Source organism: Acanthopagrus latus, unplaced genomic scaffold (genome assembly GCF_904848185.1).
Source record: "Acanthopagrus latus isolate v.2019 unplaced genomic scaffold, fAcaLat1.1, whole genome shotgun sequence".
Lineage (NCBI taxonomy): Eukaryota > Metazoa > Chordata > Actinopteri > Spariformes > Sparidae > Acanthopagrus > Acanthopagrus latus.
The window spans coordinates 108143-122895 of NW_023504086.1; the positions used below are offsets into that span (position 1 = coordinate 108143).

At 40.4% G+C, this 14753-nt stretch overlaps 1 long non-coding RNA gene across 1 annotated transcript; it reads left to right on the forward strand.

Moving 5' to 3' along the window:
• The first annotated feature begins 4005 nt into the window (after positions 1-4005).
• Positions 4006-13385, forward strand: LOC119016367. Its single transcript, XR_005074059.1, has 3 exons — positions 4006-4368; positions 4526-4617; positions 12697-13385. It is a non-coding gene; the product is annotated as an uncharacterized LOC119016367 (long non-coding RNA).
• The last annotated feature ends 1368 nt before the right edge of the window (positions 13386-14753 follow it).

The window sequence follows — 14753 nt, forward strand, 5'->3', positions numbered from 1 at the left end:
TTAGGGGGGTGTTTAGTTGTTCTGCCCAATGTTGTAGGGTATATATATATATATATATATATATATATATATATATATATATATATATATATATATATATATATATATATATATATATGTGTGTGTGTGTGTGTGTGTGTGTGTGTGTGTGTGTGTGTGTGTGTATACTTACTTACTCTCAGGGGGCTCTCCTCTCCACAGATATGACCTGTAACTTGGCCTGTTGGCATCACCTGATTGTCTCCATGGAGATAAATAAGTTTAATGCCATTACTGTGAAACATTCCAGACAGAAAACTTTGATTCAGTCACAGTTAAAAGAACCATTACATGTAGCTTCTTTGCATGTTGTATACGTTTGATAAAAATGTATCCAGTTGTTTAATGCCATACTGTGGAACATTGCAGACAGAGAGAGTGTGGTTTGTTGTTGTGAATCTGGTTGTTGTGCACCTGGCACTTCAACTTCGTTTGTGACAGAAAAATGTCCAGATTTAAAGAGACTAATCTGGAGTATTTCAACTTGGATTCAGTCATAGTGAAAAGAATCATGACATGGAGCTTCTTTGCATGTTGTATACGTTCAAAATAATACATCCAGTTGTTTACAACTATTGACAATGGCTGTTAAATAAATTTCCCAAAAGTGATATTTTCCTCTCTTGTCTTTTCTCAAGATGCCTTTTTTGCATGTTTTGTTGTAGGCATAGTAGTAATCATTTTGCACATCTTATAAGTATATTTTACATTATAACTTGATTATTAAGACAAAAATACAGCATATTATGAATAGATGTATGATTTACAGAATAGCGCCGTTTAAAATGCTTTTATTTAGAATTTTAAAAGTTTTACTGTTGTTCTACCAGTTTAAATTAGTTTTTTGTTTGATATTTGCCTGTTAATTTTATCATTTATTGACGCACAATAAGCAATTATTACATACAAAAAATACAGGAAACTGCCCCCCCCACATCACTGGGTCTGAAAATGAATGGCGGGCTGAGTGCACCATTTGAGATCCAGAGAGGGGTAAGGCAGGGCTGCTCTCTCTCTGGGATGTTATATTGGGTATTCCACTAACTAAGATCTAAACTTACAGGTATGTGTTTCCCCCAGTGTCCCGTGTCTTTTAAACTGTCTGTGTACGCGGATGATCTCATTGTTTAATAAAAACTGGGACAATGTCCTGGAACAGGTTAAAGGTCGGCTGGAGAAGTCGAGGTGGCTACTCCCGAAAATGTCATATAGAGGCCGAACCTTTTTAGCCAATAACCTGGTCTCATCCTCCTTGTGGCACCGGCTGGCCTGTGTCGATCCTCCAGTTTCTCTCCTATCTAAAATTCAGTCGGTTTTAGTTGATTTTATTTGGGACAATTTGCACTGGGTCCCACAGAGTGTCCTGTTTTTACCTAAACAAGTCCATCTGGCCAGCAGGGGCACGGCTTTTCGCCTCCAGTTTATTCAAAGACTGCTGACCGGACCAAAGGACACTCTGTGGAGACCCCTGTCCCGCTGCATTCTGCAGGGTTTTAAAGGCCTGGGTCATGATTTTAATTTGTTTTTAATGAACATTCTGAACATGAGCACATCTCCTTTGCCTGCTTTTTATAAAAGTGTTTTTAGAGTGTGGAACCTGCTAAGGAAAGAAAGGAGGGAGCAAGTGGATTCCCTGTACTGGATCCTCCAAGAGTCGGTCCTGTGGGGGACCCGTCTAGACCTTCCCAGCTGGGCAGGTCAGAGTCTGGCCACAAGATTGCAGACTGCAGGGTTGTTACTCTGGGGAGGTGGTGGTGCTGACGGGGCCCTGGATGGATGACCCTTCTGGACTCACTGCCCGGCTGGGACTGACGTCAGTGAGGGTCACACAGAAACTCTTAGAACACTGGAAACAGAGACTGACAGGACACGACCGCCTGCTTTTAAACTCCTCTTTTAATCAAACAGTGACCGATGACGACTCTTTTCCTGCCATTTTCCTGGCACCGGATTTTAAAGACTGCTCTGGGATTTTAATGGAATATACACACCTCACACCACTGGATGATGCCGCAGGAAAAACATTTTACAGAATATTGGTGAAAGCAATAAACAGAACAAAACTGGACAAGAGACCTGACACTCCATGGAGGAGATATCTGCAGCTGGCTCCTGCAGCCAGACCTGAGTGGAGGTCCTTCTACAAGCCTCCACTCTCAAAAAGACATGCAGACATTCACTGGAGAGTCCTCCATGGGGTAATGGCAGTGAACTCCTTTGTGTCCACTATAAACCCGGCAGTAGAGGACAAGTGTCCCTACTGCAACCAAAGAGAGACTGTGTTTCACGAAGACACTTTCACTGAGTGTCTTTGTCTTTTACCCGTGTGTCTGTTTTTACAAACTGTTTTTACCAAATGTGGAGAGGTTTTTAACAAGCAGCTTTTTACTCTGGGTTTTAAATACACACGCCAAAACAAGAACAAATGCCAGCTTATGGAGTCAGATCAGTCTCATAAATAATAAATGCACAGCGAAAGACTCACCAATGTGTTTTGTGATTTATATATAAATGACTCTCTACACACAAATATAATTCAATGCACACACAAAAAGTTTTCAATATATGTAAATGTAATTTTCACTTATATTTTTCTGATCCTGATCATGATTAATATAAATGTAATATAAATCCACATATATGTATTTAAATTAAAAAAAAATATTTTATGTTGTTACATTCATATACAAACTGCTGCACTTGCATTTAAAAATCATTTTTCATTTGTAAACATCTCTGTATTTGTGTGTCAAGTTGTCTACATTTGTGTCTCAGCCAATGCACGAATGCATCTTTTTCAGATGGAACTGTCCGCAGCCAATGAGCTGAGGTAGAGGGACAGCAGCACCTGATGCTGTGTCACTCTGCTGTGCTGAGGTAGAGGGACAGCAGCACCTGATGCTGTGTCACTCTGCTGTGCTGAGGTAGAGGGACAGCAGCACCTGATGCTGTGTCACTCTGCTGTGCTGAGGTAGAGGGACAGCAGCACCTGATGCTGTGTCACTCTGCTGTGCTGAGGTGCTCCAACAACTGTAAGTACGATTATTAAACTCTCGACCTGCCCCCCTCACAGAGGACAGGTGCAGCGCAACGAGCCAGAACTCAGAAGAAAGGCCTCTCCGTTATTGAATAGTCTTTGCTATGATGCTATGTTGCTGTGATCTTAGAATATTTCAAATTACTTGTAGCAATGGCGCTGGCAAAACATATCTATTTTTTTTATTTTTCAAATCATTTTTATTATTTTCTCCGCCTGTTTTCGGCACCCCTGGCATTTGCCTATCCTGCCTATGCCCAGGGCCGGCTCTGGAAAAGAGGGTAAGGTCTGTGCATCGTGCTGTACCAAAAAGACCACCACATGGAGGAATACAGAGGACAGGACCTCCATCTGTAATACTTGTGCATTAAGGCAGCTGACGCTGACAGTGGCTCAGTTACACACACACAGTATTCTGTTGTTGACCTATTTTCCAACTAAGCTGTTCACTTGGAATGAAAAACCATCGTTCAACTACCTTCTTGAAGAGAGGTGTTGCAAAATGTATGCATATCCAAAAAGCAACTCATATGTCTGCTTCAATGTAGAGATTTGTAGTTAAAATCTTGTGAAAATACCTTTTAACATTCCAACATATATGCTAGAGGCGAGAGGAAGGAAGGGAATTGATGTAATTCTAACCTGCTTCATCCTCACCACGGGCCTCATGCATTAAGACTGCCGTGGATTTCCTACTGAAACGTGGCATATGCTAGAATCCAGAAACTGTCGTATGCACAAAAAAATCCCATGTATCAGAGTGTGCGTACGCATTTGTACATCCCAATCAACGTTGGAATTGAGCGCACATGAAGAAGTGCTAAACTCCTCCCTGTCCAAGCCTCTATTTAAATATGCCAACTGATTTAAATAGGGCCTGCACCGGAGACTCCCCTCTCTGCACCATCAGATTCACACCATGAGTAAAGGGAAGAAGCGCAGCTTCACTGAGTCTGAGCTCCAAACTCGAGACGCAAAGATCTGTATTATTTGGTAGCTTCTCGTCAGGGATAAACACCAAAAAAACAAAATGTGAGTGGGAGCGTGTGTGAGGCAGTGAATGCTGTGAGGTCAGAGCAGCGCACTCACTGAAATTAAAAAGAAAAAAAAAGGGTCCGACGTGAAGGTGGAGGTGGAGGTGAAGCGGAGGGTTTCGGCTAACCACTGAGGCGTTACAGCGGGGACAGGAGGGGAGGAACTGACCCCTCTGACCAGACAGCGGCAGCTACTGTGGGTGACACGGCTCTAACCGAGTTGAGGGGCCCGTGAAGGCCACACAGATCATCCTCAAGGTAAATGTGTTCAACTCAAATGTTGTCATTATACTGGTCGTACAATAGGCTGCTCACATTACAGATGCTCGTGCCTGAAGTTGCCAGGATATAAACACATTGACTCACGTTTTATTACTTTTTTAAAAAAATTATTATTATCATTTTTTCTGAATAGACGATGAGCCAAGAGAGGGCGTCTCCACCGGCTGCTCCAGCCCCACCAGCACCTCCACCAGCACCATGCTCTCCAGCCTCTCCAGCACATGTGTAGGCACAGACAACCCCTGAGTAGTACATATAATACATATAATGTCCCGATGATTCTCACTGTGCTGTTTTAGACACCGTGATATTGATGATGAGAGAGCTGTACCTATTACTACCGAGGGTGTTCAGGGCAGGTATATCCAGTTTGCGCAAAAAAATGGCTGGCTATGTCGACACATTGTCTAGATGGGCTAGAGTTAGGGCCAGGCGAGTCGAAGCCTTGACAAGGCGTGTGACACATATTGCTCTCACCCGAGGACGTACTGCTCGTACTGTTGCTAATGATGCTAGTTTTACCTATGCTGCTGATGGGTGTGCTAATACGACCTGTGATGATGAAGGTGTTGCTGCATCTGCTCGTGCTGATGTGACCGGGGCTGGGGAAAGTGCTTCTGACAATGTTTGTGTTGATGATGGTAATGGCTTTATTATTGAGATATTTGATGATGATAGCATGGTTAGTGCCGTGAATATTACCCCAGTTAATGTTGATGCGGTTATCGTAATAGACGACAATGATGTTGGTTTTTTGTTCCGGTAGTGCAGGGTTTGATACTGCCAGCACTGCTTATTCAGCACCTGTTGCTGTTCAGCCTGACACAACTATGATGCAGAGTCCTGTAGAGCCACGCAGTGTTAGTGAGTCTGGTTCTATAAACCAGACAGGCGGCGGCAGTGGTGATAGAGGTAGAACAGAAAGCAATGCCCACGAGTGGCTTGATGTCTGTTCATGATGATGATGCTGATGGTGATGGTGATTCTGATGAGGCGAGACCGCCAATACAAGTCCACGATATACCTAATTTTAATGCGTTCGAGCTGCGCCAGCGTCTCGATTTCAGAGACATTAGTCTCAGTAACCCCGAGCTAGTCCCGATGAGAATCAGAAAGGTTGTCTGGCATGATTGACCGTGCATTAGATAGGGCGCATCCCGGCAGTATTTTAAACGCGGTGTTGAGAGGTCCGTCCCTCGCCAATGACCGGCAAGCTATTTCAAAACGCTGACAACGAATTCAATGCAGATTTGTTTCTGGAAGAGATTTCGCAAGTTTTGCAGAGTAATGACACGTCCATGTCTGATGTTGAATTAGAGTTTATTGTCACAGTGGTGCAAAACAAAAGCGGAGGAAAATGTAAAGGCATTGATAAAATACCATATGACAAGATCTTGTCAGAGAAAACACGTTTTCTTTACAATCCTGACAATGCTGGTAATAATTTGTGCTTCAGTCTCTGTCTTGCGTGTTAAGAAAAAACAAAGCAGAAGATGAGAAACAAAGAAGAAAAAGAGGGAGAAAAAGGACAACAACAACAAACAGGGCATGAACAATCATTGAATGAGCAAACATGCAGAAAACATTCATCTGAAAATTATGGGTAATCTTACAAGCAGTGTGTCCTTTGATAAAGTAGCGGCATTTGAAAGGGAGATAAAGGCAAAAATCATAATTTTCCATCACACAGCCGGTCGCAAACGTCTGGCGTGTTACAAAACACATGAGATCAGCAGACATACTGTCTGGTTATACTTACAGGATAATCACTATTATTTAATAGAAAACCCGGCAGGTTTCTTTGGCTCAGCATACGTGTGGAATTATTGTTACGAAACATATGAGGCAGTCAAAAGAGATAATGGACGTCAAGGCATCACATCAGTGCTACATTCAGCCTTTGGAAAAGAAAAAAACGACAACTTGATACCTAGTATTTGATTTTGAGACTCGGTATCACAATGGCCAACATGAAGCAAACTTTTGTTGCGTAAAAGACCTTGACGGTAAAAACATGTACTGTTTCCCCGGGCTAAATTGTCTGAAATCATTTGTGGACCGCTATTGAAAACCTAAATATAGTGAATACACATTCATCGTACACGACGCATCAGGGTTTGACAATTATATCTTATTAGAATATATGGTTAAACAAGGAATAACCCCTGAGCTGACAATGAGAGGTAGCAGGGTCATTTTGATGTATGACAGGGCATACAAACAGCGTTGGATAGATTCTTTCAGCTTTCTGCCCATGCGACTGTCAAAAATACCATCAGCATTAGGCTTCGAGGACAAGATGAAAGGTTATTTCCCTCACAAGTTCAACACACCAGGGATCGAGTAGTTTGTGGGCCCCTGTCCGGCACCATACTACTGTGGCTATGATAGTATGAGTGATACCGAAAAAAACCACATTCATGGCTTGGTATAATACTGTCTGTGGAGAAACCTTCAACTTCGAGGTAGAGATTCGACGGTACTGTGTCAATGACGTGGATGTGTGGCTCAGGGGATGTTGTATCTACCAGGATACTTTTCGGAAATGCACAGAACTTGACCCCTTTGTGTTTACTACGTTGGCATCCAGTTATATAGGTGTGTTCCTGAAGAAAGACACACTCGCTCTCACGTATGACGGTGCATATGTTGGTCGGTACAAGGCATTTTCAGACGTGTCTATACAATGAATATCTGAGTCACACTTGAAAGATCGAGATAAAACATGCTGTCAATGATGGGTATCAACCTGATACAAAAAAGTGTTACGAATTTGTAGGGTGTTTTTACCATGGGTGTGTCAGGTGCTATGCTCAAGCTGGTTTAAATCCTGTGACCAGAGAGACTTACGGCGTGCTCTACGGACAGTTCATGTCGAAAGTAAACAAATTGGAGGTTAGATATGGCCATGAAGTTGAGGTGATGTGGGAGTGTGAGTGGCTCCAGCGTAAAAAGAATGACTCTAGCGTCCAAGCGTTTTTACAGGGTTACAGGAAACCAGAACGTTTGGACCCTCGAGAGGCTTTGTTTTTATATTATGACTTCACCAGTTTGTATCCGGCCGTGAACTCACAAAAACAATATCTGATTGGGCACCCGCAGATAATCTATAGGGATTTTGGTTCCCTTGATAAGTATTTCGGCTTTGTGAAGTGCGATGTGGTCCCCCCGAGAGGGTTATTCCATCCTGTACTGCCATATAGGTGCCACAAAAAAAACTTATGTTCCCATTATGTAGAACATGTGCTGAGGAGCTGAACCAGACCAGCGAGTGCACACACAGTGACAAAGACAGACAGCTGTCAGGCGTGTGGGTCTCGTTTGAGCTTCAATAGGCGGTTGAAAAAGGTTACAAGGTCGTAAACATTGATGAGGTATGGCATTTCCCAGACAAGACACCTTGTTCAAGGATTATGTCAAGACCTTTCTCAAATGTAAGCAGGAGGCGTCCGGCTATCCAGGGCACGTCAAAACGGCTGAGGAAAAAGAGAAATACATTGAGGAGTATTTCAAAAAAGGAGGGCATCCGGTTAGACCCAGACAAAATCTGCGTCAACAAGGCGGTGAGAAGTTGCAACAAACTTCTTCTGAATTCACTGTGGGGCAGATTTAGCATGCGGAATAATCTCCCATCATGTGAGTTGATGACAGAATCGCAGAGACTCACCCAGCTTATGTTTGGCGATCAATGTGATGTGCGACAGTTTTGTTTCATATCAGACGATGTGGCCATGGTACAGTGGTGTCATGCTGACATTAAAGCAGCCAGAACGAAAGATGTAATTATCTTCATTGGCGCTTTTACCACTGCCCATGCCCGTCTCATGCTTTATGATGTGTTGCATAAGTTAGATCAGCGGGTGTTGTATTGTGATACGGACAGTGTTGTTTTTACATCGCAGCCAGGGGATTGGATACCCGCCTTAGGTGAATACCTGGGTGATTTGACTGATGAGTTGAATGATGGCAATGTGTGTTACCTCCCTGAAGAAGATTATATCACAGAATTTGTGTCAGGGGTCCGAAATGTTATGCATATCACACAGCTCGCGGCAAAACAATGGTTAAATGTAAGGGCGTGACACTAAACTCAAACACAGCGGCGGTCACCCACAAGTCTCTTGTGGGTCTGGTTCAGGCTTTTGTTGCCAATCAGAATACAGACGCACACGTGGTGACTGTTTCTGAAACCATCAAACGAGACAAAAAGCACTTCCACCTCAAGAATGACACAGTCACGAGAAAGGTTCAGGTCGTTTACAACAAGCGCAGGGTGTTGAGTGATTATACCATCCTGCCTCATGGCTATCAGACCAGACCAAGAATTTGATGCAAGGCCACAACTTCCATTTAGTCTGCTGGTGAGCAGGCCTTCAAATTGTGGGAAGACTGTTTTTGACAAAAAAAAAAAAATGTTGAAAAAGCATCGACAATCATATCGCACAATACTGACAATATTGTGTACATATACTCCTGCTGGCAACCTTTTATATAATCAGCTGCTGCAGATAAGAGACATTAATTTTGTGAATGGTCTACCTGAATCTCTGTGTGATGATGTGGTGTTACCCCCTGAGAAAAACAACCTGCTTATTATAGACCATTTAATGAATGATGCTAGTAGTAATTTAGAAGTCCAAAATGTTTTTACCAAATATGTTCATCATAGGAATCTGAGTTGTATATATCTAGTCCAAAACTTGTTTATTCAAGGTAAAGCTAGTCGGACTATTAGTTTGAACACCAATTACCTTGTCTTGTTTAAAAATCCTAGAGATAAATACCAGATCACATTAATAGGCCGACAAATGTTTCCCGGTAACTCCAAATTCTTTTTAGAGGCTTTTAATGACGCCACCCGCACCACTTATGGCTATCTTCTTATTGATTATAAAGCCAAGACACCTGATTATTTAAGACTCAGAACAGCTTTACTGTCTGACTGTCCAGTTGTATGTATCTCTAAAAAGCAGAAGGGGTAACCATGTCATTACGTATGCAGAGGAATCGGGGTCTGTTGGAGCTGTTATATATTATGTATTATTATAAATCAACACCGAGTGTATGACGGGTCATAGTGGGGAAAGCCACCCCAGACTTTATCAATGCTCTGTGTAAAATAGCTCTCAATGTGCTAAGCGGCAACATCCCTTTGACTGATAAACAATACAAACTGCTAAAAGAAGGAAAGCTGTCATCACATTAGTAGCTGACAAAAAAGTCAAACTTTTAAAAAAGAGTATCAATCAGTCTGGAGGTTTTTTATTGCCTCTACTAGGAGCAGCCATACCGTTTATAACCGCTCTTTAACAGAAGTTGATATGGGACATACACAGAAAATGTTCCTGGTACCACAGCATCAGCTGGATGCCTTAAAACAGCCGCAACAGTACAAGCAGAACAACAGGCCCATAAGACAAACAGCGCGAAATGAATTGGATAAAGCAATGATGTCCTAAACCTGCCAGACATGAAAAGGCCAAAAAATATGCAGTAATTCTACAGAGATACCTGGTGTTGACAAAGCAGAATGAGCTTGAAAAAAACGTTTTGACACTATCAATGCCAAACACTTCAGATTTACTTCAAAGATTTAATCGCAGAAGTATTAAAACACATGCCTAAAAGAAGCAGGAAAAATGCTGAACATATTTTGGAAGCTGTAGCCTGAGCAAAAAACGTGATCTCGTGGACAGATCAGGGTGAGATTGTTGTCAACAGCCGTCCTGTCCGAGGTTCACATTTATATGATCTGATAAAGTGTCACTGCAGCACATAATGTTTCAGACGTTTCAAGACCTATAGGTTGGAGCGCCTTTTTAAAAACTATGGCCCGTCTAAATATTCCTTTATCTGCCATCCCTAACACTATGGTGCGTAGGGCTATTACTGAGTATAAAGCAGTCGATGACACGTTTGATGACGAGAGTCTTATGAGCCGCAGCTCTACTCAAAAGAGAAAAAGACTTGGAAGCCAACACAGAGCCAGCACACCTCTTAGGACACCTGGGTTTGAGTCAGACAGCTGGAATACCTCCTGGTTAAATGTCTAATTTCTATTATTATTATTATCATTATTATTATTATTATTATTATTATTATTATTATTATTATTATTATTATTATTATTATTATTATTATTATTATTACTGTAATCATTTTTCTTTAACATTACTTATATTTTCTTTTATATTCTATATATGTATAGTTTTATTTTACGGTTATTCTTATGGACAATGTAATTTGTATTATGAAATCCTTGTTTGTTTCAATGACTACACACTTGTAATTTCTAGATCTTTTCTTCACACTGGTGTGTGTGTGATTTCTTTTTGTTTTCCTTATTTTTTATATTATTGAATGTTTTATGTCAAAGTGCCTGTGTTTTTTATTTTAATATCTATATGTATGTATATATGTATGTATATGTGTGTGTGTGTATGTGTATATATATATATATATATATATATAGATATATATATATATATATATATATATATATATATGTATGTGTATATATATATGTATGTATATGTATATATATATGTATATATATGTGTATGTGTGTATATATATGTATGTATATATGTATATATATGTATATATGTATGTATACACACATACATACTTATATACATACACATATACATATGTATAGGATTTTTTTTTTTTTTAGTTTCACTTTTATAAAATGATTTTGCATTATGAATACAGAATGACAACCATTTAAAATGAAATTGAGTTCTCTATTTATTTTGATGTGACATGTTTTACACTCCATTTATCATTTAAATACACATTTGTTTTCCATACTGCACACATGTAAAATTATAATCATGACATGCGTCGGGATGTATCTCGTTAACAAATCGACACACCATTGCATCATTACATACCAGATTAGGTTTAACAACTGTGCTTACGACATGACAGAAAAAAGACACAATGTGGACCACATGTTACAGCTAGGTTATTCTGAGCCTGTTTTCTGGAATAAGACACGATTGCGCAGTTTTTCACCAGAAACCTGTTTATCTCCTTAGGAAATTTGTCAGGCGGGTTACCAAAACTGTCAAAGAAATACCCCTGTCTCTTTTGTGATATAAATTGCCAACCAGTGTTCACCAGGCATGTTAGAGGGATGGGTGTTTATAGACACCATGCTTAGGGAGTTGATCACAGGCTAAAACCCCCAAGAAATCTGTGCTGTTAATAATTCTTTTCCTAACAAGACTAGTTCATTCAATTGTATTCATTATAATCTTAATAGTAATCCATCAATACTTGTCTCCTGTTTGATATCTCTAACTGAATCGAAGACTGAATAACAAATCAAATTAACTGTACGCGGCAATGGAACTTTAAATCAGGCTTCCAGTCTTAGATTGCCTGTTTTAATTAGTGATACATTCCCAGCACTCCCCTCAGCAGGCTCCAGGTTGAAAGAAAATGTATAACTGGCACCAAAATCTCGAGGCGGTATGGCCAGTGATCTGTCTTTTTAGATGTCGACCTGTGGTCTGTATCAGCTGATAATATGACCAGGACTTGTATCCAGTTTTTAGACGGGGGGAGGGAATAAGGCTAGAGGTGTGATCACCCGCCCAGGAGGCATGGAGCACACACCCACAAGGTATGGATACACCCACCTAGGAGGTGTGGTCAGTCACGCGCACGTATGTATATTATTTTCACACCTTTTTACACATGCACGCGCAAGGGACAATATAAGTACTATTCCCCTGGCTCCTGGCTGTGTTTCGTTCTAGGGCCGGCAGCTCTGCGCACAGCTGCAGTAACACTGGCCTCGTTAACCTTAAACGACTCATGAGCCAGTTGTCGTCATGTGCCAAAAGAGTTTCCCGTTCTCTAAACACCCTCTCATGTCTGATATTACCATTTGCGATGTCTTCTAACAAGGCCAAGGCTGCCATTGTTAATGCCATTTTTTTCTTCACTTTGCGCATGCTTTTATATCCATCAATTTGAGTGCAAACACGTGTGTGTTAATTGTCCATTAATGTGTCTCTGATGTGCACTTTACTCTGAGGACTAATTGTTTTCACATAATTAACAGCATCACCTCTAAGTGTCACCAAAGAACAATAGCTTAGCCATGAAGCTGGCGCGGGGCACCACACATTTCCATGGTCATTTCACTTTAAATACATCTGAATGTTGGCATGGAAAATGACGTACGCTGCGTTTTTGTGCGTACGCAACATTGATACATGAGGCCCCAGGTCGCTTACTGCAGTGCCTTATACCTTGTACCTTAAAGGTTTTCTTTCCTTTTTCTTCCAGAGGGAAGAACTAACTACTCCATAGACAGAGAGAAATGCTGCCTTGCCGTGTTGAGAATGGACCCGACTGCTGGATGTTTTTTTAAAAATGTTTTTTTGTTTGATTTTTAAAAAAAAAACATTTCAATATGACATTTGCAAAGCAAGGGAAAACATGTTATTGATCAGATGATGCTCTCGAGAGTATGGGTTCATTTGACTGCTATAGTGATAGTAGTGATAGTGTTCAATAGTGATTGAAAGGCTAATTTAATTTTCTGTCGGTGGAAAACGGAGATGTTTTAAATGATTGTTTAGTGCCTGTTTAGGGTGTGTTTAGTTCATGTTCAGGAGACTGACTGTGCCTTGGTGACAAATGCATACAGCAAAATAAGAAGGCACTTTAAAAAATGACGGTTGTTTCAGGGTTTCTGTGTAACCTGTTTGTATGATGTGATTTCATTCATTGTCTTATATTAAAAAGAACTTCTATCTATTATTCTTGTGTGAATTTCGTGCCTTGCTGGCACTCCAACACAGATAATTTGGTGAATATTAAAGTGCATTTCATGTTCTTGGCCCAGACAGAACCAAGCATTAATCAATAAACTCTTAAAATGATTCTGCAATAAAGGAAGTAACCAGTGTGAGGAGCATGGAGTGGAGCTGCTACAGTGCTACTGTTGAACTACTCATCATTAGATTGTTATGAGTTTTATATCATTCTGAATAGGATTTGACTTGAATTCAGAATAAGCATGTTAAAGAAAGACTAAAACAGTGGTTATGAAATGTTCTGTATGGATTGTCTATCTTCTTGTGACATGACTTGTTTATGATGTTTGATATCAGTTGAATTTATTAACCATAAAACTAAGACAGCCCCCATACAGTAATACGTCCCTATAAGGAACTCTTAACCTGGTTTTATTGATGGCTGATAAATTATTTACCAATGCTACTTGGTAGAAGCCATAAATAACACTTTTTATTGCCAGGTGCTGGTGTTCAGAAAATAATCTAATATCCTGTTTTTATTTATTTGTTTGTAATATGAAATTCTCAATTACTATTGAGATTTTTGCATTGGTGTGTATGGGGTGGAATGCTGACAGCCAGAGTGGAGGAGCCAACTTGCCCTCATTTCCACTATTTTCATTCCAGCAGAAAAATAAAAGCTTGTAGGTACACTCGTGCTCGTGTCACAGTCATCTGTGGGGGCAATCAGACAAACACTTTTGGTTCGGTGGGCCTTTAACTGACAGGAACACAGACCAACTGCCATATTGAGTCCCATTAAACTGAAAGGAAAAGTTTCTGGAGGCAGGCAAACACATCCACTTTTCTAAACTGCTCCACAAGACACATTTTTTCACAAAATGCAAACAAAAACTCTCGTAGTTTCAACTATATCATTATTTGAGTGATAGCAGTTACTGTTTTGCAGAGAGAAGTATGATAATGTGAGGTGAGCCTCAACTGAAATCACTATTACTTCAACCCTCACTGTCCATTACCAGGATCAACCTGGTTACCGTCACCGTGGCAACCGAGATCAACTGGCCCAACACAGAGAGACAAACTTATCAATGAGTCAGTGTAAAATACTGTACACACACAAAAGAATTCAGATATGCATGTGTAAGCATGCACACGTGATCACACACACACACACACACACACACACACACACACACACACACACACACACACACAGCCATGTTTAAGCGTGCACTCATATGCACACAAACACACACAGTATATTTGCCAACATTTTAACTATATTTATCTATAATCTTTTCATTCATTCAAGCCAGTGACTTTGTTTTAAATATTTAAATGTTCCCAATCATTGATACATTGAGATTTATTGAATTTCTCTGTCTGATTCCGAGTATTTGATTTATCTTTTCTTTATAGTTTCTGTTCATGGACATCAGTTCAGAATAGTGATGGGAACGGCAGTTCTTTTTACTGAACTGAATCTCTAGAATCCGTTCATTAAAATGATTTGTTCAAAAGATTCGTTCACTGAATCATTCACTGCTCTCCAACTCCCTGATCTGATAAGCAGCCAAA